The sequence below is a fragment of the Protopterus annectens genome, chromosome 2.part0 (genome assembly GCF_019279795.1).
Source record: "Protopterus annectens isolate FY-2018-M chromosome 2.part0, PAN1.0, whole genome shotgun sequence".
NCBI classification, from domain to species: Eukaryota; Metazoa; Chordata; order Ceratodontiformes; family Protopteridae; genus Protopterus; species Protopterus annectens.
The window spans coordinates 613,446,105-613,472,158 of record NC_056728.1 but is presented as its reverse complement, the minus strand read 5'-3'; positions in this window follow the sequence as shown (position 1 = coordinate 613,472,158).

Genomic DNA, 26,054 nt, shown 5'->3' with positions numbered 1-26,054 from the left:
TAAAAAAAATGAACTCTGTCATTTGAGCTTAGTAAATATATCTGCAGTTCCAAAGGATGTTGCTAAGAAATGCTGAAAGAGTCCCCAGGCTAGGAAACATTCATGCCCATAGAAAACAGCAAGCAATAAAAATGTCCACATCTATGAACATCATTGTCAGAAGGATCACAGACATTGCTAACACTGGAACTGCGACAATATTAAAGCAATACTGTGATGACCATATTTAAAGTCCAAATAATTACTAGGTAAAACAGACTGGTAATAACTGCAGTAACTGAATATTAGTATCCTGTGGTTACTGCGGCAGTGTCCTCACATAGCCAGGGAGAAACAAGTCTATTTTAATACTGCAGAAGACTGTAGCAGTATATAAAATGAAAATGCCAAAAGCCAGAGAGGTGTAAAACACATCAATGAAGGTACCCATACAATATTTCCTCAGCCTACAAAAAACAAAAAGCCAGACATGAAAAAGAGATCACTGCAGCAAAGCTGAAACTGTAACAAAAATAAAATTGGAGTGATAAAAATTCCATGACAGAGTTGAGGCTAATTAAGTCTTACAATATCCATTCCTGGACTCAGTATTCTGTAGCAAGCTTGTGATTAATATCTACAAATGTATTAGGAATGTCACCCAACTGTTTCCTAATGACAACAGTTTGAAGATATGACATCAGATGGGTGAACTATCTTACAGAGGAACATCAATAGACAGAATGATAACTGGAAGCTAAGATTCATAACTACAAAGTGTAACATCTTAAACTTAAAGAGAAAGAAAAATATACATGGATAACAAATTAAGGAGTGACATATTAGGCACTACCAAGAAAGAGAATGTCATGGTACTCCATGTCAGTGTAGAAATGCACTGTAATCCCCAGACTCAGAAGGCTGAGGATTAAAAATCAAGATCATGTCTTTGATGTATCCACAAAGGAATCATCTCAAATATGGCAGATGGACTCATGTAACTCAACGTTTACTGGCCACAGCTGAAACACTCTTTACAGTTATGTTGCTCTTTCAGAGAAGGAGAAAGAAAAGGATGTAGAACTAAAAAATAGTCAAAAAGGTGAAACAGAAATCTACAATAACAATGAGGTAAATGTATGAGAACAAATAAAGATTCACATTTGTAGAACTGGATGTGTGCTCACTGTCTCCTAGAAATAGGGAGAAAATATGCAGTATCAATCTGTAAATATGCTAGACAACCTGAAGAAGAAAGACAGAGAATCAGAGGATCAAAATTCTTCGAATGGGGGTACTTTTTAATTGTGACATGAAAAAAAAAAAGAAATTTCCTTTGAATGTATAGTAGATGGAAGGAACAGTCTAGCAGAGCAGTTGTTGCAAGGTACATCTACTAAGAGTTTTAAAATGGCACTGGATAAATCATGAGAAGAATGTCTGAACAAGATATAGGGTAGTATTCACAGTCCAGGACTGCACAATTCTGTAGCATAGATTTGTGGACAGTGGCACTACAGGGATATGCAAATAAGGTCGTTGCAATGTAATTGTTCTGAATATGGAAAAGCAAAGCAATTTTTATAATCACACCCTGTTAGATTGAGGATTTTCACTTTAAAGTAATGTAGAATAATAGGCCTGAAAATGTAGTGTCAGATTTGTGTTTTCATTTATGCATACAGTTTCAGGGAAAGACAGTTCAGTAGAGTGAAAAAAAATCTTGCTGGCTAAATGAGATGTGCAGAAATAACAGTTCTTAAAGAAAAACTACAGAATGTTTCTTTCTCAAGGGAAAGATATGTGTACTTGTGATAGAATACTAGATAAAGAATAGACAGTTGGACACTGTTAGGCACATACAAGACAAGACTTGAAAACCAAGGCTAAAAGGGCATGCAAAACATTGCAGGGTTTTGGTGTTATTAGGAAATACTTTAGACATGGGCAGATGTGGCAGTTAAGTTAGTTTTTGGACTGATATGCAAAAGGTCTTTACAGTACAGACACTTGAGCCTGAGTACCTAAGTCAGGTCAAATATTCAGCATTATATTATTCAGGAGAATCAGAATATAAGTGCAGAAACTATTATTGTTATCCAGCATTCCAGAATTTCTGCAGAATGTTATTATTGATCAGCACTGTTATTGGACAGTATTTAGATACTGTTAACATCTAATAAAACTTTTTTAACCGAACTACAGTTTGCAGACTTTATTGTAAAAGGTATAAAAAGACTTGGCCCATAAAGGAGAGAATGCCACCTGTTATGCACAAGTTTGGATAATTAACAAAGGAAGACATTCATTCCAGTCTCATTTCAGTTGTTGCCAGTTAATTCCGGTATACTCCTGTCTAGCAATTCTTTTATTCCCTTGTTTTTGTAAATGTGCAAGTTGCACAAAGTTTGTCTTTTCATACATGAGAAGTATTTCACAGCATCTTAAATGGTTTTGCCTTGGCATATAGTGGGCAAATGAGGCTGATGGCAGTTACTCTGAAAACATGATAGAAAAGCTGTGTACTGCACATCAGCTAAGAGTTTTCTTTTTTTTTTTTAAGTAGGTGGGTTATAACTTTTTGATATAGGGTTATCCTTTTTGGATACCATGATGGTTTCATTAAAGAATAGAAAGGGTCAATAAGATAGAATGTATAAAGGAAGGCAAAACAAAGAGGTGAACACACAAGGCTGACATCTATAAGGTTTGAGCTGGTGGAGGTGGGAGAGGAGGGACACTATGTTTTTGTTGGGGATAGACCCCCCCTAGTTTTCAAATGTTTTTTTAAGAGGTTAATGTAGGTGGGAAATGGGGAAGAGGGTGAATGACAAATGGTAAGGAAAGAAGGGCTGAGGAAGTCCCAGATGTGTACCTAGCTCCAGAGCCTCAAACATGTTCACAGCCATATGGTGTTGCAGTGGAGGACTCCAATGTTTAGATGGTAGGGGCCTGTGTTAGCACAGTGGTTGGAACCAATGGAGTGAATGTTCTTCTACTCACTGAAGAAAGGCTTCAACTGGATGAATTTTCTTGTCCACTACTTTTCCCGGTACATCATCAACCAAACTCTGAAACCTCCATTCAATGAGGCTTGCCAGGCTGCTATGTGGTGGAGTGCCTGCAGGACTGGTGCCTCCACTCCGATCCTGCAATTTCATCCCCAGATGGACAGAGGGTGATCTCTCCCTAGCCTGTGAGATTATACCCTGTATAAAAGAAAAATAAAATGGGAGAGAAGCAAAACAGCAAAGGGAAAAGAAACACATAAGAAAAATAATAATTAAAAGAAACAAAATGGGTGGGTAGAGATAAAACAGAAAAAGCACACTAAATCCACACAATATTGTTTAATGCAAGGCAGCAAATTAATAAACCACTACAGAAAAATGTCTTTATTGAAACAAACTTGTGTACTGGAAGTGCTTATGCATACAGTTGGAGGCAGTGATTGGGGAAGTGCTCATATAATTGGGAGGAATGTGTAATGAGTAATGCTTATGCACACTTGTCACAAACTGAAATAGAAAGGGAGTTCTTTCTGAATGATTTTTTCCTTTCAAATTTGTACTTTGCAAATACATTTTGCCGTACCCAGACATCAAATAGAAAATAAATACAGTAATTATTGCAGTTAATCATGGTTAAATATGTCAGTAGAACACATTTTTGGATCTGTCCCTGTCTTCATTTGCATTTCTTTCAGCTGCAAAGGTAAACCACTGAAACCATTTTAAAAGCATTGTTGTACTACTCACATAAACTAGACCAAAAACAAAATAAAAAAATGACACCGAAAGAACTGAATTGAGACAATAATTCCAACCACAGGACCACCAGAGTAACTTTGTTAAGCGCTTTCACTCACTTTAATGCACATGAGCTTCATCAGAACAAACATTACATTCATTACAAACTGCTTAAATACCACTTGATATCAAGTCACATGACTTTCCATTTAAAAACCTTAAAGTAACCTTTCTATTTATATTCAAATGTTTTTTTTAAAAAATAAATAATATTGATCAAATGATTAATGTACATATTTCTGACTTAACAACATATAATCTAATGATCTAAATATATATATATATATATATATATATATATATATATATATATATATATATATATAGTCACATGACTTTCCATTTAAAAACCTTAAAGTAACCTTTCTATTTATATTCAAATGTTTTTTTTTTTTAAATAAATAATATTGATCAAATGATTAATGTACATATTTCTGACTTAACAACATATAATCTAATGATCTAAATATATATATATATATATATATATATATATATATATATATATATGTGTGTGTATGCATAAATTAACAAATAAAAACTGAATTTATGCAATTATTTAATTCTGGCCATCTGCAGAAAACATTTCATGTTGACCGCCCCATTGAGGCCAGGAGGTTCATCAGCTATTAATAATATTTGCCACAAACTTTCCTTACACTCCAAAAGTGTCTTGTAGTCCCCAGAGAACAAGTCAGTGTCGACCTTTACAAAAACAAAAAAAGAAAACTTCTTAAACAAAATACATTCTGTGGCATGAACAGCACGAGCATTGTTGACATCTTTTTTCTTTATGGCTAAACTCTGCTCATAAATTCTTTTGTTTAATGCTCTAATAGTTTTCCCAATATAACATTTTTGGCATGTATCACATGTTGCACAATATACCACATTGGTCGTACTACAATCATATCGCGCTCTAGCCACAAACTTTCTTTTTAAATGTTTAAATTCTAAGCTAGACACATTACTCATGTGTCTACACTGTCTGCATCTACCACATGAAAAACATCCAACTGAACAAATCACTGAACTTGTGATCTGATTTCTCTTGGATTCTAGAATTTGCTTAATACTAGTGACCTTTTTGTAACACAAAAATGGTTTCTCACCTAAAATCTTGACTAATTCTGTATTGCACATTATTACCTTCCAATGTTCCGTGAGAATCTTTCTTATTACACTCACCTCATTACAAATAGGTATAGGAAAAGCTAACGTAAAATTTGTATATCCATTATTTGTAACACTGTGAGATGTAACCCTTAGAGTGACATTGTTGTCCAAAATTGGACGTGCAGAAGTCACTCTAAGCTGTTTAACTTCCTGAACTATCTTGCAAAGCCAGTTCAAATCATACCCTCTTTGATGAAAAAAGCTTAACAATTTATCTACCTCTTCTAAAAAAATCGAATGTTCAGTGGTCAGTCTACTGAGTCGTATGAACTGACCTTTGACAACCCCACTTTTCAAATGAACAGGATGTAAACTCTCTCTGTGTAAATATTGATTGACAAAGGTATTCTTTCTAAATATCTGACATTGAAATCTCAGGGTGTTGGTGTCAAAAGTGAGATGTAAATCCAAAAAAATCTATGGAGTCCCCAAAACTACCAACAGTAAAATTCAAAAAGGTAGTACTACTATTAAGATGCTCAACAAAGAGTAAAAAAACTGTCATAGCTGCCCTTCCAAAGTAAAATTAAATCATCTATGTATCGCCTGTAAAATAAAATATTTTCTACAAAAGGCACCACATAAAGATGTTTCAATTCCCAAAGGGCCATGACAATGTTGGCAAATGAAGGTGCTACTCTAGACCCCATAGCTACCCCAGATATTTGTTGAAAAAGTCATGTGATTTGATATCAAGTGGTATTTAAGCAGTTTGTAATGAATGTAATGTTTGTTCTGATGAAGCTCATGTGTAATAAAGTGAGTGAAAGCGCTTAACAAAGTTACTCTGGTGATCCTGTGGTTGGATTTATTGTCTCATTGTTGTACTATTGTGTATATTACCTTGATGAATGTATAATAATTTTTACGACTCTTAGTAATAAATACCCTTTGGACACCTGTTACACTAACCAAAAGATTCCACCAGAAGCTTCATTCTCCTCTCCTCACCTCTCCTCTTCTCCTTTTGGAAGTTGTACTGGATCACTTCATCAGACAGAAGTAAAATAGAGAATGACAATCATGTTTATCTATGAATATATTCTGCATATACACATTTGGCTTATATTCTCTGTAATAATTTCTTATTTGTCTTTTCCTGTCAGATTTTAACTGTTAAATGCATATGTGCGTATTATTAAAATACAGTAGTTAAATATTTTCTTGACTTGTGTAGTACACTAAAGAAGTATAAATTGAGTCCTGTTTTTTTTTTTTTTAAATGCACATTACACTCTGTGGGATACCTGAACTGCAAAGGCTGAAATGCAACAATTCAAGGATGTAGGAATGTTGTTTTCTGAAGAACTTTATCTAATGTACAATAAGTAAAACAACTTTTTATTGCATGAAGTAAGACAGCTTGTTGTCTGAAAAGTTATGTGCTGCTCATTATTTCATGAAAGTAACCCCTCACTCTGCTCCCCCAACAGGCAGTCTGACTAGGGTGTGGTGAGTGCCATTTCAGCCATGTTGGATATGCTGCAGGAAATGCTTTTGAACAATTAATTAAGTCCAGCAAATGTTTTTACTATATTTATTTACCTCTCACAAAAACTGTCTTTCTATAATATTTTTTAAAAAAAATCTTACAACTTTTTCAATGCAATGCTACAGAATTCTTTACATCTTTAAAAGCAAGTTTTATTTCATAACACATCCAGTCAGCATTATTGATATCTGAACATTACTAATACATTTATACGGTCACCTATACAGATCACTGTTGTTATATTCGTTACTGACATTTTCATTTATTATTGTAACCTGTTCACACATAGTTTTTTCTCTCTGTCATGAACAAGATGGATGTCTGATTACATAAATGATATTCCTTTATTTTAAAGCATTTCAGAATGTCACCTCAAACATATATTTACAGGTAAAGACATCTGACTGTTAAAACCCATGTACTTGTGCATTTTTTTTCTACCCCTTTCATATTTTATTTACAACTATATATGGATTAAAAAGTGTACTTACTGCAGAATTTTGGCCTTATCACCCTAAATTGGTCAACCCACTTGGCCAGCTGGTCAGCATTACACTTTTGCAAGTTGTCCTACCATTGATGGCACTGCTGACCAGAGCAGGTTATATGTGTCAAGGCTGATAGGTGGTCACCCAGCTCCTGACAGATATACATTTTCTTCTACATACTGGTCTTCATGCACATCTGGACCTTCTATGGGTATGTGTCATGCAGAAGGGAGAGAATGATTAAGGTCTCTTTCTCAGACCAGCCAGGAGTGTGGCCTCATGTCTTCACAGGTGCTGCCATCATTCAAAGAGCCACAACCCGAATGAACAAAGTATGGTGAGAGCTGTATTAAGCAGGGTTAGAACCACTCCCTGTTGGGTGTGACATCACATTGAGCAGGCCCTTTTTTTCTAACATGCTTATTAGACCGGTATTGATAACATTGACAGGTTTGGTGTTAAAAAAACTGTTTTGTCACGCACATTTTTTTCTTAATGTGGAAACTCTTACCTGACCCAAAATTACAAATTGATCATTTCTAAGTTTATCTATAACAAAAGTGTTATTTGTAATATCATAATATTTACATGTTTTTTCTGTGTTACTTTATAAGCATTTAGATTCACGTAGTGAAGTGGGACTTATTCTTTTTTTATCACATTTTTTTTTCAAAGGTAGTGGAGAAAGAAATGCCAGTACTAACGTGAAGCATCATCTGTAGGACTTTTGATATGAACCACTTGTTAGGGTGTGACATACAGACTTGGATGGCCAGGGATTAACCTTTAGATTCATTACAACTTGATATTCAGATATTTCCATTTTGAATTTTACAAGTGTATTCTTATATTGGCTAGTTTAGGCCTAGCAGCACATGTCCATGAAAGGGCAGCTGCGGTGGTGCAGCAGTTAGCGTTGCCACCTCACAGCAAGAGGTTCTCTAGTTCAATCCTCAGCTGGGGTGCCTTCTGTGTGGAGTCTGCATGGTTTCCCTGTGGTCGTGTGGGTTTCTTCCCACATCCCAAAGACATGCTGTAGGTGGACTGGACACTCTAAATTAGCCCTAGTCATGAGTGCATATGTGTGTGTGTGCCTCCTGTGGAAGGTTGGGCACCGGGCTGGCAACTCGACACCGTAAAACTCCATTGCCAATCGTGAGCAGACAGGTGATCTGCTGTGGTGACCAAGTGGGAAAAGCTGAAAGAAAACCCTAAGTGAGAAAAGCTGAAAGAAGAAGAACCACATGTCCATGAACAGTTTGGCGGAGTTCATAAACATCCACATTGCATCCACAGCTTTTGCAGATTCACTCATGTACTGTGTGATACATGTTCACAATCGGTGAAAATCCAGAATATGCCAATACTATACTCATTGTACCTATCATATGTATTATTCACATTTATTGATATGTTAACATCGTTACTACAGTTGACAGACATGCATATGAATTAGTTTGCATACTAAGCATGTAAATCAGCCCGAGTTTACACTGCAAGGTTGAGCTGTGCCCTACTGATTCGTGAACAGCCAAGATAGGCATCACCTTACATAGGATACCACAGACATGAAAAAGTAAGAACATTTTTATAGATTAATAGTTATTAAGAGCCACATTTGTGGTTGCTATCATAACGGTTTAATGCTCAGTTGAAATGCATTTTGAACTATAGTGTGTATTTAATGATAACATTACATGACTGGTTAATTATGGTGAAGTGCTTGCAATTTGTTTGACATGTTGTGCTGTTCATTGAAATTGTAATTGTAATAAATTAACAATACATCATTAAAGAAGTTTTGTATTGTCCCTGCATCTGAAAACTGTTTTTTGCAGTTGGGAATGTGTACTATACAGAAGGCAGAAATACAGATGTGTAGTAAAAGCGTTGTTTTGCTACTGTCAGTGAGGGAGGACTACATGGCATATAGCACTGAATTTTTGACATTAGTGTAATTACTTTCATCAGTATTGAATAAAGTTGTGCACTTTAATATCAGATTTCTGTTTGCTTATTTATTCATTTTGGTTGGTTGCAGGAATAGCAGGTCAGTGTTTATAGTTTAACTGCTGATGTCATCCACACAGTACTGCGGCGAGTGTCTGACTGCAGCCCTTTTGTTACTATTTCCTTTCTCTTTTTTTCCTGCGTAGTACAAATGGAGAATAAGGGATCCAGGTAGGGACATGATAACTTTAGCCATAAGGAAAATCGTGCATGCACGGCAGTACTTAGGACATATGGCAAACTTCTCTTTGGCAAAGGTGACTCAGCAAGCTGAGAGAGCTAAGAATGGATCCAAGTAGATGTTGAAATCAATATAATTGTAGGCAGAAACAGATCTCTGGCACAGTGCAAGAAAAGAGCAAATTATATTAAAGGATGTGCTAGAAGCAAGGGCAGGCAGAATTCAATTTCCCAGCCTCTGAATCTTATTAAGTTAACACCAGATGATGAATGCCTTTTGTCTTTTTTAATTTCTCCAAATCTTTTGGGTTTCTAATACAGTGATGGGAATGGACCCCATTCCTAAGCCAAAGTACAATTAAAGTTCATGAAATTAATATTGTGTCAATCTTTGATGTCAACCAGAAGTGCTCTTCGCAGCACCTGCAATGTGCCCAGTAATGACTCCTTCTGCAATTTGTATGGAGTTACATGTATTGGTAACATATCTTTCTACTACTAATGGAACTATCTGGATATCTTTCTTCCACATGGTTCTCCTTTCTGCCTGCAAACCCTGATATCTTATGACTTTGTGTCTCTCTGCATGCAAGATGCTATAGTTACTGGGTGTGGCGATTTCAATGATCAATGCTACTCTTGTCTTCCTTTCATGGACCACTATATCCAGTTTTCTAGCATCTGTCTTTTGAACTGCTGGTAATATATATGATACAATATGAAACAAACCAAGCAACACTGATATTGAACAAGTATTTGGTGTTGCTTGGTTTGTTTTATATTGCATCCAGTTTTGGTTTTATGAACTAAGCTTTGTTCTGCAACTGTTTGGCTTTTTTGGTAATATACATGATCCCATGTGATGAAGACTTCATCATTTTCTATGATGATTTGTGGCTCATGTTTCCAGTGTTTTTCAGCCATTTCAGTGCCATAATGTTTGCACAATCCCCAGTGCAACAGTCTTGCCACATTATTATGCCTTTCAGTATACAGTCCTTCTGCCATTAGTATGTCACAACCAGCAATGAGGTGTGCAACTGTTTCCAATTCTGTTTTACAAAACCTACAGTTGTCTGTTTCTCCCACATGTTCAATTGACTTTGTAAATCAACATGTATGTAGCCCACTATCTTGTGCCGTCGGTATTAACCTTTTATCTCATGGTTTGAATTTGCCTCACCTTAACCATTCCTGCATTTGTTCCTTATCAACATGAGGTTCTTCCAGAAGTTTTCTATACTTGCAACTATATTTATACATTTTCCCCATTTCTTGCCTTCTCATCTGGTCCTTAACCATATGTTCTTTCTTTTGTTTTTTGGCATAATCAGTTACTGCCTGATTTTTATCTCTTGTTGTTTGATTTTCATTCCTGCTTGACACCAATATGCTTCTGCTGGCCTGAGCAGAGAAGTCAGCTTAGATTTATTCTCCTCATGTCTGAAAAACTTTCACTACATTTTGGTCTTGTGAGGTCAGCAGATATGTGCGGAGTCCCACAATTGCAGATCCATACATGTAATCAATTTCAAGGATGCCCATCCCTCCTTCAGAATGGGGAATATATAACCTTGGTATGCACTGATTTTTATAAATCATTTAGTGAGCATGAAGCATCCTTCTTGTTTTCCTATCTAAACTATCCAACATGTTTTGTGGCCAGTCAGTCCATCCAAAACTGTAAGTTAGGACATGAAGAACAAATTTGTTTATAGCTTGGATTTTGTTCCTATATGTCAACACTGTTTTCAGGATTAATTTAAGTCTTCTAAAGTATTCCTTACCAAGTTTTCTTCACATTTGTTCATGTTTTATTGTTGATCCTTCATTAGTTTCCAAATATTTATACACTCCCTCTTGTTCAATTTCTTTTGTATCACATTTTTGTCCCAAATAGATGTTTTCTTTGTGCTGCAGTTTTCCTGCTTTACAGATTCCTTTTGCACATTTATCAAGACCAAATGATATTCCTATATCATCTGAAAAAGTTTTGACAACTTGCAGTTGTGTTTTCAGTTCCTCGTCTGATGAGCTCTATAGTTTTAAATCATCAACAAAAAGAAGATGAGAAGACTTTACACACTTTGTTGTTTTCTTGGAGCCAAATTATAGCCATGGCCAAACTGTTAAGTAGACAGCTTAATGGGTTCAAACAAGGCAGAATAGCAACAGTGACAAACAGTCACCCTAGACTATCCCCCTTTGAATTTTTATCCCTGGAATAATAATTTGTCCTTTATCATGGCTTAATTGCAAAGTGATCTGCCACTGTTTCATGGTCACTTTAATGTAGTCGATCAGTGTAGGGTGTATCTTATACATTTTTAAGCATTCTTTTATCCATGAATATGGGATATTATCAAATGCTTTTTTGTAGTCAATCCATGCCATACTTAGAGTCTTCCCCTTTTTACAGTTCTCCACTATGACTATAACAGCAAGTGATCCTTTGTTCCATATGACTTTCTTTTATTGCCCTTTTGTTCTATTGCCATAATTGAGTTTTCTTCTAAATGACTATAGATTTTGTCGGCATCAATTCCAGTGTATAGTTTATACGTCGTTGGAATGCAAGTTATTGGTCTATAATTTTTAGGGTAGCTTGCAGGTTCACTCTTAAGTAAGAGCATTGTTTTTCCTGTCGTTAGCCAGGTTGGATTCTGTTCAGGGTGTGCATATAAATAGTTCTTACTCATGGCTATATCTTTGTGCAAAGATGTTAATACTTTTAACCAGAAGTTAGGTACTGCATCTGAGCCTGGGGTTTTCCAATAAGAGGCTTTTCCTAACTTTGTTTCAATCTCTCTGGCTGTCACTTCATCCCATTTCATATCCTGTACATTTAAACTTTTTATTCTTTCTTTTACTTCTTTTATCCATTTAGCATCTTTGTTATGTTCCACGGGATCTTCATAGATATATCTGCAAAATGTATCTATTTCTTCTTGTTTGGCTGGTCTTTCAATTCCTTTTACCTTGTTTCCCAATTCTCTATAAAATATGTTGGGGTCATCAGTAAATTGCTTATTTTACACTTTTCTTTTATATTTATCTGTATATCTTCTAAGTTAAGGATTTTTGTAGATCTGTTCCCTCTTTTATACTCTTCTAACAGTTACACTTCTTGTCTCAGTTGCTTTATAGTTTTCTCTATTCGATACTTCCATGATGGTATTCGATTTCTCCCCTTTCTCTCCCTCACTACCCTGTGTTCTTGTGGTAGAACTTTATCAGTTATTAACTTAGCTGCACAGTAATATATCCAGTTTACTTCTGTTATATCACATGCATCTTTATGGATAGTCTTAATTACTGTGTTCATTTGTTTCATCAAATTCCTGACTTTTGGGGTTTGATTGACCTTCTGCAGTCTATTTCTTTCACTGATCTTACTATGTCTGTCTATATCTATTAAGTCAAGCAACACTTCTCTTAGCTCATTTTTTTCTGAGGGCACATCCCGTTTTCCATTTCCTGCTGGCATTCTATAGAAAGTTCTACAGCATCTTCCTGTAGCAATTTCTATTCAATTTCATCTTGTGCCATCTGTTGTTCTGTCATGTGGTAACTCATTGGCCTATCACTCCTCAACATTAACTGCGTCAGATTTTATGCAGTTTCCTGTTCCTTCCCTTGATGTCCAGATTCAAGTGAATGTTTATACTGATCTCGTGTGGAACAATGTCTACCTTCACCTAGCCCAATCGTCTCACACTAATCCCCAGGTGGACAGGATACAAACGCCTACACAGCTAGGCACCAACCTGTAGGTAACTAAATGGGTGGCTAACTGGCCCAATGACAGTACCCACTCAGTCAAAGTAGTAGAACCCACCTCTAATAGTAGAGTCATCCACAACGGTGTACCCCAAGGATTGGTCGGGGGCATCTACTGTTTGATATATATGTATCTGAGGCTTGCAAGCTGCCACCTGTCTTACATTTCCCTACTGATGTGATCATCACCCAAGAGGAACTCACCCAATTACTGACTGGTACAAGAAGCATTACGGGAAATGGATTCCAGGAGAGGCATCATTCCCCCTGCTGTGGCAGATGTCATCCACACTAAGTATTGGCAGTAATAATGTACTTAGTATGCAATCAGGTGTGAGTTGACTTGTGGACTGAGTCTGGTAGCAACCTGTCAGTTTCCTACCATATGGACAACATTGTATGAAAGGCCATCTACATGGCCCACCTCACAAATATGGGTATGTCATAGGTAGGCCATAAGTAGATATAAAGTGAGGGCAGACCTCTACAGTATTGAGCGGTACTGTTGTAAGAATAGAAGCCTATGCAATTTTTAATGTACTTTTCTTCTCTCCTCCAACCCTCATCTGCATCACTAATTATTAGTGATATGGTATGGGTATGTTTTTACCAAACCTAATGTTGGGACGTGTTCCATTATTGTTCATATAATTAATTGGTTGCATGGTAACACCTTGTTCAAATACAATTGTTGATTGCCTGTTGCCATCATTGTTACTGGCATGCTGTTACAATGCTTACTGTTGTTCCAGTTATCCATGTGTTCTTTTAGCTATGCAACTGTTTCGCATCTGTTGTTTTGGGTTAATGTGAACACCCATGCATGCCTTTAAAAGTAATCTTGAAATGTTTTGCTCATGACTAAGCAATATATCTTGGAAAACCTCAACACCATAGCACATTTGGGAAGGCTGATCCCAGCAAATCCATCTGTTCTGCACCTTCTGGCCATGGCATCAGGGCCGAGCACATCTGGGACCCACCAACTTCATTTTCTGCAGACCCTGCACCACCTGGGCATGGGCTCAGAAGTGAGCCCATCATCTGCCGTCAGTTCTGGGGTATGGTGTGCAGTGTCATCTGCTCTGAGTTGGGTGGCCAGCAGTGCCAGATGAAGTTTGGCCTGGCACACATTGAGGAGCAGGCTGCCCCTCCTATCCAGCCCCCAGCACAGCCAACATCGGGGCTGTGAAGGTGGAGTCATGACTGCTTGCAGGTGGGGATATCAGTCCCACTGTATCCATATGGGGGCTCATGGGACCCTGATTCCCAAGCACCCTCCCCGTCCAAAGTGTTTACCCCCGACATGTGTCATAGACCACCCCAGTCTTCTGTATTCTCTGTCTTGTCTGTCTCCCTACCCAATCTACCTCCCCAGATGTACCTACAGTCCTTCCCCAACACCACACTCTCACCTTAACAAAGAAAAAAGGCATCTGTCCCCAAAAACAGTATTGTCCCATACATAGCTGTCTATTTCCCAGAGGTGCCACTGGACACGTAATCTGATCCAATTGGCTTGACAACACATTTCTGTTGTCCTCGTCCCTCTCTCTGGGGTTTGAGTGTCCAAATTCACTCCCAAATTCCGTGCAAATGCACAGCTGTTGCTGTATTACAAATAGACAGCTATGGACCTTACCTACACCCGTACCACACATCCCTAGCTACCTTTCATATTGTTTTACCCTCTGCATGCCCCTTTCTCACAATTTTCCTATAATCCCTTTTTCTTTTCTTTTAAAGGGATTAGCACAGGTATAAGTGGGAGTAAGCAAGTTTGCGTGATGCTAAGTGAAGCCTAAACCAATTAAGCAGGTGTATGGTTAACCGTATGTTGGCATCGCTTAGCATCACACAAATCCACTTAAAGCTGCTTTAACCACTTTGTCTCCATCAGCCACTGTTCTGTCTAGCAACAAAGTAACCAGCCCTGCCAAGTCTCGAACCCAGGATCTCATACACTATAGTCAGAGCAATGTACCACTACATTTGAGTTGTAGGATTTCCTGATGCTTTTTCAAACATACCATTCAGTAAAGTCATTCAGTAGTAGGGAAAAAGCTCTGTGGAATCCCTCAGGTTTTGTATATATACATATACAGATATATATGTATGAAGATACATATACATGATATATATATATATATATATATATATATATATATATATATATATATATATATATATATATATATATATATATATATATATCTTCTTCTTCTTCTTTCGGCTTTTCCCGGTTAGGGGTCGCCACAGCGGATCACCTTGTCCACTCATAACATAGTGCAGTCATGCCTCAGAACTATAGCTCTCAATCTCTCAGTGCAAGACATCTGGGAAAGGCTGTCAAAATGGGGGTACAGTGGTCCAAACTTAGGGATGTACTTTACATATTGCCATTAGAAATGCAGACAGTTGCAAGAGTAACAGGGTTTGTTTCAGCATACATTTTCAGAAGAATATGAGGTCTGACTCTGAAATATATGTCATTCACTGACAGAAATCCTCAGATCATCGGAGTGATTTACCAGAGAAATATGATTAAATTGTGGAACAGACCAAAAATATGAGCAATAAACTTGGAAATTCTGAAACAATCCAGCCAGTTGGCAGGATTTCTCAGAACCCGTTAGTGCAACAACTTTGGACCAAGCCTGACAAAGTGGGGGAGAAAGCCATGAAAATAGGGACATATCTGAAATACTTGAGTAGATAAGCTGGGACAATTGCTGCAGTAACATTGTCTGCTCTAACATAAATTGACTGATATAGCACAGGTCCAAGACTCAATTGCTTCTCATTAGTTAGTGACTTAAATCCTCACATCATCCTACTGATTTGTCACAAATACACAACAGTTATGGGGACCAGAACAAATATATGAGCCAGACAATTGGACATGCTATGGATATCTGGACATAACATGACATTAGGGAAACCACACTGAGCTGCTAAGTATGTCACCAACCACCATCTAAATTACAGTCAGACTGACACAACACTACTCCAAATCAGCTACGGGGAATTACACATGCATTTGCAAATATATCAGGCACTACAGGGATGTAACAGTAATGAAAAACAGGCAACAGTGTGAAAGTGCATACCCTCAACCAATTTCACCACAGTCACAGTGACATGCTGGTAACCCAAATGAACACCAGAGTATAACAACTGTGTGAATAAAAATATCATGTTTGCCACTCACACACTACACCTACATATACTGGCCCAATTCACAGTGTAGCAGGAATCTTGAGGTGGTACAGGACATGTCTCAGTCTGCCCCTACAGCCACATACAGCCAATAGATCACCAGAAACTGATGCAGCATGCACAGTCAGATAGGAAAGGAGCCATGACACTTGTATCTACCCCCCTCCCTACACAGCTTAACTAACATCTACACACTACACTACTACACAATCCTGACAGTCTAACAATCACCAGACATACACAGACCTCTCAACTGTACAGATCTCCACAGAATATCCAGGCTTTGGTCTTATACATATGGCCTCTACCTCATAACATTTCTGGCATCCTGCTACATCACTGGGATGATATCAGGAATGAGGACACTAAATAATGATATACCATACCTATCAACCTCTTACTGCATGACATCTGGACAAAGCCTGACATAATTGGGGGACAGACACCCAAAAACAGGGGCATAATTGAAATATTGCTGTTAGAAACTGAGAGGTTTGTTCTGTAGGAGTTGCCATTGTGCTATACAGGTGAACAGCAATCATGTGTACCTGGGTGCAGTGTGTGCTATGTGAAGGCCCATCACCTACTAACACTACTCGCATATCCCAGAGCTGTATATTAGTAGTAACATTAAGTGGAAAGGGCTGCACTGCATGATGTTGAGGGCCTGTCCAGAGTGTGTATGTTGTGGTCTGACTGTGTGTCATGAATGTCACCAATTGGGTATTGTGAGGTCTGTGTAATGCCTTTATGCCACCTCACCTGTATGTGTATGTGTGTGTGTGTCTGTGTGTGCATGCATGCATGTGTGTGTGTGTGTGTGTGTGTGTGTGTGTGTGTGTGTGTGTGTGTGTGTGTGTGTGTGCCAGCAAACCTTATAGCACATGTATTAGTTTACATATGTTGTCTTCCCCTGACAGGTGGACATGGTGGCCATGGACTCTCCTGATCAGAATCTGATGTCAGTGTCTCTGCAGACTCTGACCATGATGGTGGTCCTAGTGAGGCACAGGTGGGGTTGTCAGGGGCTAAATCTGTGCCATCAGTTGGCATCCCACAGTTGTCGACAATGACCCTGCACACAATCACAATGCCCACACATACCCCATCCCCAGCAGCTACAGATAATGGACAGTTGGTGGGTGGCGGCATGGAACAGGCTAGTGTGGTGACTATGGTAAGTATGAGTGTACACACTAGAAATAGCCAGAGTGCAGGTGAGGTCCCACACAAGCCGGTGGACAGGAGTGCTTGAAGGACGACTTTTGTCCATGAGCCGCTGTCACAAGTGCCACAGCAGGTGTCACCAGATGCATGTTTTGGGCTGTCATGGATGCACAGGCACATAGTGAATGCAACACCAGACAAATACATAGGGTCTTGGATGCAACTCTTCCTGGCTTACGTGATAACATACATGACCATGTTGAGGCCACATGTCAAAATACTGATGTCATGTATAGGTGATGGGGTGAGACCTTGGAAATCCTTGACAGTGGAATGTCTATGCTGAAGCACATGGTGGGAGATGGGCATCGGCCATGTGGACATAGGTCAGCACCAACATCAACTGAGTATCTACTTGGTCATGCACCTTCGCACTCCTGTAGTGGCAGTCCCACCAGCAGTACTGAAGGGCTGGTGCTGTCCACACCACAATGGAGCAGGCCATGGGCATGTGGTCCTGGACGGTCCCATCAGGGACATGGATCCAGGAGACAGCAGTCACCATTGGGGAGTAGTACTGCATCTGGCCTTTCGGCCTGGTGGTGCCATTGAGACCCCTGGCAGGACCAGTTCACATGTCCATGGCCAGAAATGATGAACTGTGCACCCTGCCATGTACAGTCTACAGCTGTCCAACATACCCCTGTATAGGGCAGTCACATGGCGTGACTGTGTGCATACAAACACACACACATTACCATCATAGCCATGTCACTTCTAGACAGACACACCTTTGCATGGCCCATTCATAGAACACCTCTCCAAACACACAAATCCATGATGTGAACTGTATGGCCCAGCCTAGGCCTTTGGCAAATTCACACAACACCCAGTGCATATGAGGATACCTGTGCCACATCCTTGTCATCCATACCACCGATGCAGGGACATGCTAATATGGTTCTGATGCACAGGGTGAATTAAGTACAATTTAGCTATGCAATGCTGTGTAAGGTGCTGCCAGCAGGCATTTGTAATGGGTACATGTCAGAGTGTGTGCACCTTTTCAGCCATGATGCATTATTGGTTTTAGCAATGCTGGACGATAGTAGTCTCACATGCTGTATTCTGTTTGTGTTCTAGGTGTCTGTGTGTCAACAAGATGTGGCACTGCAGGCATTACCAATGAGGGGTATGGCAGAGTGATAACACATCAGTCATGTCAGAGCTGAGCTACAGCTGTATTTATACACATTTACTAGGTCTGTGTAACAGTTATTGCATGTGGCACAGAGCTTATAGGGCTGAGGGGTGTATACAGGTAAGTCTATGGTGGTTGATGTCAGCAGCCCTTGTAAAGTGGACAATGGTAAGTGTAGTGGGTGGAACACACCTCAGATTGGTAAACTCACATTGCCAGAGGATACTGTGTTGACCATACACATAGAGAATACTGTTCTCACACACACAGTCAACAACACCCACACACACCCGCACATACTCGCACACACACACACACACACACACACACACACACACACACACACACACACAGGATCATAGTTTCCAGTGTTGGGTTTGGAACTCCTACCCATCTAGTTAGTGGTAATACAGTTTTATGCGGTTGTCACAGGTGGCAAGGAATTAATAGTGTGATGACTGTTCCAAGGTACCTGTAAAGTGAATAAAATCACGTGCCCTTGTGATGTATGATAATGGGGGGTGTACTGGGTGTGGAAGGACTCCACAGACTGTCACCTACAAGTCTACACACTCAAAACACTGCTACACACACCAATGCACACACAATTGCCACTATTGACATTAGCAGCCCTACCTATCATGTTATTCATTCCATACTGTTACACAGCTGTTGCACACAGCACAGGGCTCATAGGGCTGAAGAGTATCCACAAATATCTCTATGGGTGTACTGGGTATGGAAGGACTCCATAGACTGTCACCTACAAGTCTACACACTCACAAACACTGCTATACACACCAATGCACACACAATTGCCACTACTGACATTAGCAGCCCTGCCTATCATGTTATTCATTCCATACTGTTACACAGCTGTTGCACAGAGCACGGGGCTCATAGGGCTGAAGAGTATCCACAAATATCTCTACGGTAGATGTGAAAAGTGGCCTTTGTAAGGTGGACCTTTGGGTGTGTGCTGGGAGTATCATGGCCTAAAATTGTATTCCATGGCCACCCAATGGATATAGTTCTCACTCAAACATGCATACACACACACACACACACACACACACACACACACACACACACACACACACACACACATACACACACACACACACACACACACACACACACACACACAGGACACTGTTCTCTCACACACACATACACACACACACACACACACACACACACACACACACACACACACACACACACACGCACACACTTGCCAAGACTGAGATTAGAATCTCTACCTATCTAGTTACTGCTACTATAGTGTTATGCATTTATCACATGCACAACAAAGCTTACAGGATGAAAAGTGTTCCAAGGTTATTCCAAGGAGAAGAACATCACCAGGCCTTGCAAAGTATTACAATGGGTGATTTACTGGGTGATAATGGACCAAAAATACTTGAACCTACAATTATACATATTTACACACACAAATACACTCATGCACACATTTGCCAGGACTGAGATAAGCAGCTCTGCCTATCTTGTTAGTCAGTCCATACTGTTACATAGTTCCTGCACATGGGACAGGGCTTATTGGGCTGAAGAGTATCAACAGATACCTCTATGGTTGATGAAAACAGTGGGCCTTCTAAAGTGGACATTGGGACATGTACTGGGAGTACCATGGCCTAAAAATGTAAAGGCACAGGGCTTATTGGGCTGAAGAGTGTCAATAGATACCTCTATGCTTGATGAAGACAGTGGGTCCTGGAAAGTGGACCTTGGGACATGTACTGGGAGTAGCATGGCCTAAAAATGGAAAACCCACCCCCCAATGGATATAGTTTTCATTCAAACATATACATAGGTTATAGTTCACACACACGCACACACACACACACACACACACACACACACACACACACACACACACACACACACACACACACATACACATACACACACACACACACAAACACACACACACACACGCACGCACGCATGCACACACACACGCACACACACACACACACACACACACACACACACACACACACACACACACGCACACACTTGCCAGAACTGAGATTAGAACCCCTACCTATCTAGTTATTGCTATTATAGTGTTATACATTTATCGCACATGCCACTGAGCTTATAATGGGAAGAGTGTCCCACAGTACTTGCAAGGCCCTTGTAAAGTATGGCAATGGGCAGTGTATTGGGAGGGTGAGGCCTCAAAATGTTGTATCCTACAAATATACACATTTACAGGCACACATTTCTCAGGAATCAGATTATAACCCCTACCTATATAGTCATTGGTACTATAGTGTTATGCATTTCTATATGCACCATGGAGCTTATAAGGAAAGAGTGTTCCAAGGGACCTATATAGTGAATAACATTACCAGCCCTTGTAAAGTATGGCAATGGTAAGTGTATTTGGTGAGAAGGGCCTCAAACTACTTTCACCCACACGTTTACACACTCACAAACACTTTTGTACACAGTAATGCACACACACACACACATGTTTGCCAGTATTAAGATCCATAGGTTCATAGGTGTGTACTAGGTGAATGGCCATGAATCCTTTACAAGCCTAGTCCATGGGATTACCCTGGCATAGTGCCACCTGATGATAGTCATCAGTGTGTCTAATGAGTATAGCTACTGGAGTAATCCCTAGGGTGGGATTTCTATTCCCCATCCACTCATGCAGATTTCTCTTGAAGACGGCCAGTGAGGTGCTCTGCTTGATATGTAAGTGAAATCTATTCCATAGCCTGGGCAATCTCTGGGTCATGAACTTGTCCCTCCAGTATGTTCTGTTGATTGTGGAAATAGTGAACAACAAAGGCCTCCTGGCACACCAATCCAACGCAAGTAAAAAACGTGTAGAGGAATAAACAATAAATAAGGTTTAATTTAACAAATAAAACAGGTTAAATAAAGCGCTTTTCGTCGCCTTGATTAAGGCAACTTCTTCAGATTTACACATTACATTCACAAGACCATTTAAATAACAAGCAGAACCATCATGTGGTCAAGTTTTGACTAATCAAATGCTTTCATCTGTAGGTTTCAAAAGTTTTTCAAACATACTAAAAGTGTTAAAATATATCACAACATTCTCAATATATCTCTAACAACTAATCTACTAACTTTTTGTAAAAATGTCACCAAAAAGCCTACTTTTACACGTGTAACAAGTGAAACATATATATATATATATATATATATATATATATATACATGAAAAAAAATATATGAAAAAATATATATATTAAATTAATATAATAACATAAGCCATGTGTCTAAATTCATTGTTGTAACACATTTCTAAACAGTAATTAAAAATATTAATTATATTAGTTAAAAATATTAATTAAAAATATAAGTAATACTTTTCCAACTGTAAACAGTAAATAATAAAACAATGCCTCTAATATTATACATTATCTTTTCAGACTCATTAGTTTTAAAAGACATGTAATGTTACAATGGTCATTTAACCCAGGTTCACAAAAGGCATTAGATCTAATTTGCCATGACAATTCGCCCTCCTCAAGTAACAAGTTGAATGGCCCACCCCGAATGTCATGTTGAATTTGGTCGATGGCTTTAAAAGTAAAGTTATGGCCTGGGTACATTAACTTGTGTCTAGCTAGGGTGTTGTCACTTTTATTAGTATTCATGGCATAAATATGTTTGTATATTCGATCTCTAAGCCTTCGCTCAGTTTTCCCTATGTAGAATGCTTTACAGAGGGAACATAGGGCAACATAAATCACCATTTTTGAGTTACAGTTTAGGTTGTATTTCATGTAAAATTTTCTACCATTTATATTAAATATATAACCTGTGTTAATATATCTACACATACTACAACAACCACATTTAGTCATGTCCATCAGTCTATGTGTGTTCTTATGATTATGAGCTTCCAATATATTTTTTAGATTGTTACCTTTCCTAAAAATAATTCTTGGTCTCAAATTTAGTTTTTCCGCCAATAATTTATCTTGTTTTAACAGTTCCCAGTTCTTAAATAATACATTTCTTACAACTGTACTGTCTGTACTAAATGTTGTAATGAAACTGTATTCAAAATTCTCCACTTTGTTTGACTTATTCATTTGGACACTACTTAAGTTGTCATTATTGAGTTCCAAACTTAAAGGACTAAGATCTAATGTGTCCAGTGTTCCTCCGTCCCCTAAGATTGATTTTAAAAGGCCACTTGACCTTTTCTTATACACTTCATCAGACACTGACTCTATTAAAGATACGGGGTACCCTCTTTGTTGAAACATACTAGTTAATAAATTACATTCATCGAGAAAATCAGGTTCCCTCGACACCATTCTAGCTGCTTTGATCATTTGTCCTTTAACAATGGATCTTTTTTGTGGGTTAGGGTGGGAGCTAGAAAAATGCAAAAATGCATTACAATATGTGTCCTTACGGTGTATTTTTGAAAAGTACTGTTCTTTCACTTTGTCTTTAGACAAGTGTACATCCAAATAATCTATACATGTTTCCTGAAAGTTGTATGTAAATTTAAGGAAATCTGTCGTAGAATTCAGATATTCCATCAGGTTAGTTGCAGAATCTGAATTCCCTCTAAAAATTATAAAAATGTTATCCAGGAACCGGGTATAGTAAAGAATGTTACCCATGCAGTTACAATTGTTGGACACATAATTTTTCTCTCAATATGCCATCACAGTGTTGGCAAAACTTGCCCCACATGGCGACCCCATAGCCACCCCCTATTTTTGTAAATATATGTCGTTGTGAAATGAAAAATAGATATTAGTTAAGATGATATCTAATAAAGTTTCAACTACATATATTTCTTGACTCAATGCTTTTTTACTGTGAAGGAATAAGCTCATCCATTCCATACCATCTAAATGGGGGATTGAGGTGTACAAATCTTTAACATCTATGGTCAAGAAATTATTAAGGGGATCAAAGGATAATTCATTAATCTTCTCTAAAAATGTCCAGGAATCTTTACAAATCTGGATCTCCGTTACTAAATATTTTTTTAAAATGTCATCCACTATCTTGGCACATGGATATGTAATGGATCCTCTACCATCAATTAATGGTCTAAAAGGTGGATTTGCCATGTCTTTGTGGATTTTAGGAATTGCAAACAAAACTGGAATTTTCATCCAAAGCATATTCATATAATTGTATTGGTCAATATCAATTTTTGCTTCAATAAATAAATCATTGATATACCCAGAAATACGTTTATATGCTGTGCTAACTTCGTTAATTGATGCCTTAAGGTATGCAGTACTAACTAAAAGGTTCTGAACTCTAGTAACATAATCAAGTTCATCAAAAAGAGCTATACCCCCTCCTTTGTCGGGTTTTATGGCTCGAACCTTTAAAGATTTAAGTAAGTTAAGTGCTGTCATTTCTTCACTAGTAATGTTTGCAGCTTCATGTTTGTTAAATAAACTGCTGTAGTTGTTAGCAAAAAATCTCAGGTCTAGTTCTGTTACCATTTCAAACATATTTAACAAAGGGTGTAGGGGAGGGTTAAAAGTACTGGGAACTCGAAAAATGGAAGATGGACAGTTAGTTGTTGTCATTAAGTTGCCAAATAAAACCTTAAGGTTTAATTTCCTTACGAACAGTTTTAAATCTTTCACAGTCCTGACTATGTCCATCTGACGGCTTGGCACAAAAGTGTTTCCTTTGGCTAATACTTCCACCAAAATTGGATCAATCTCAATGGAAGAGTAGTTATATATATGGAAGTCACCTGTCTTGTTTTTAACAATCGCAACCCCATGTTGCAAATCCTGGTTAGTTCTTGTATTTGCTGTTTCTGCAGTTTTTGTATGTTGTCTGTATGTTGGATAGGGACTTTACTTGGAAAAAAAAAAAAGATATTTGCCTTCTGGCTAATGCAACGGTTTTGCGTTTTTTTTTTCTTTGTGGCTGTTTTGGTTGGTTTCGTTGGTGTTTCGCTGTTTCGTGGGCCTTCCTCATGTCTGCCAAGTTGCGTTTGTTGGTCGAGTGTGGTCGTGGGAAGTGCTTGTTTGGTCCCAGTGGAATCTACACATTGGTTGCTGTATGCACAGCTCTGGAGGATGCTTTCATCGGTTATTGCAGTGTGAGGCATCAGGTGGGGAGATACCTTGTTTGTGGAGACTGGATGCAGCCAAGAGAATTGTGAGAGATGTACTGGGTAGGAGCAGTTGATGAGGTTATGCCTTCAATGTTGTCCTTTGCAATGAAGGTCACAGGTGGGAGCACTAGTGTTTTGGCTGCAGAATACTTTCTTAGTGTTTGGGTGTTATGCACTTCCATGTTCTTTCTGGGGTCTGATTTGAACTGCACCTTTGGCGATTGCTGATTGAATGGGTTCATGTGAGCTTCTCATGTTTTTCCCTTGTGCTTCATTTTCAACTTCAGGGTTTCGGGTGTGTGCTGTTATTCCTAGTTTCTAATCAGAATTTTGACAGATATTTTGTGGTTTGCTTGGAGCAAGTAGCTGAACTATTTGGTCTGTCATTATCCATCATGGGATTTGCAAGCTCATGCTTTTGGTTTGGTGTTTTTGAGAGTTGCTGACTGTCCCTTGCTATGTGGTGTTTAGAGTAAATAGCATGATTCTGTTTCAGTTTAAAGGAAATGAAGACAACAGTGCTGCACATGCCACAACATGCCCGTTCATACGTAGATGGTCCTTTTTTTTTTTTCTTACGGGAGGCTAAGCAGTTCTGCTTTGTGCTACTTGGTTGTCAAGATATTAAGAAATGCATGAAAGTTATGACAACATAAATATTTCGTGAACAATAATTAATTTCCTGCATTATACAGTAGGGAAAATTAAACAGTGTGTTTACCATTGATTAAGCTTTAAGGTGAAATATTTTAATATTTTGTATATAGCATGGTTTTGAAATTAGTTGTTCGGTTGTGGATTGTGGAGGGTGCTTTTTGGTTTTGACTTTGTGCTTGGCTGTGGTAGACAGTGCTTTGCCTGTTTGATGAACTATGCAGTTCTTTCGTGGGCTTTAGCCTCAGACTGAGGAGTTAGCTTGAGGTAGTGTGGTAGGCTGTGCTGGTTGGCTTGTGCAGACGTGGAGCTGCTTTATTAACAAAAAAAAAAAAGTAATTGCAAGCTGTCGCTGTATATCCACCATACCTCTCAACTGTACAGGTTATTTTGCAGGATGTCCAAATTCTGCCTCAGAATTGGTATGTTCCTCCTAAAACAGGTGCTTTCTGACAAATAGCATTGAAGTCAGTGAATGAAAAACATTTGAGTTTAGACTCGATATCCTTCAGAGGATTCATGCTTATGCAAAGCCCATTCAGTCAATTTGCTAAGGTGCTAGGAGCAATGTTTAAAATGTGTTCCTATTTTTCCCCACATCATTTTAGGCGTTATCCGGATTTTGGTTCTAAGAGGTTGAGAGGTATGATATCCACTCTGGCATTTTTGGCAAGTCAGTTTATACTAGAGGCAGGCAACTCAAAGCCAACAAGACTTAAGACCACCATAACAGCTTGGTGGGAGGGTAGAACTAAAAAAACAGTTGCACAGA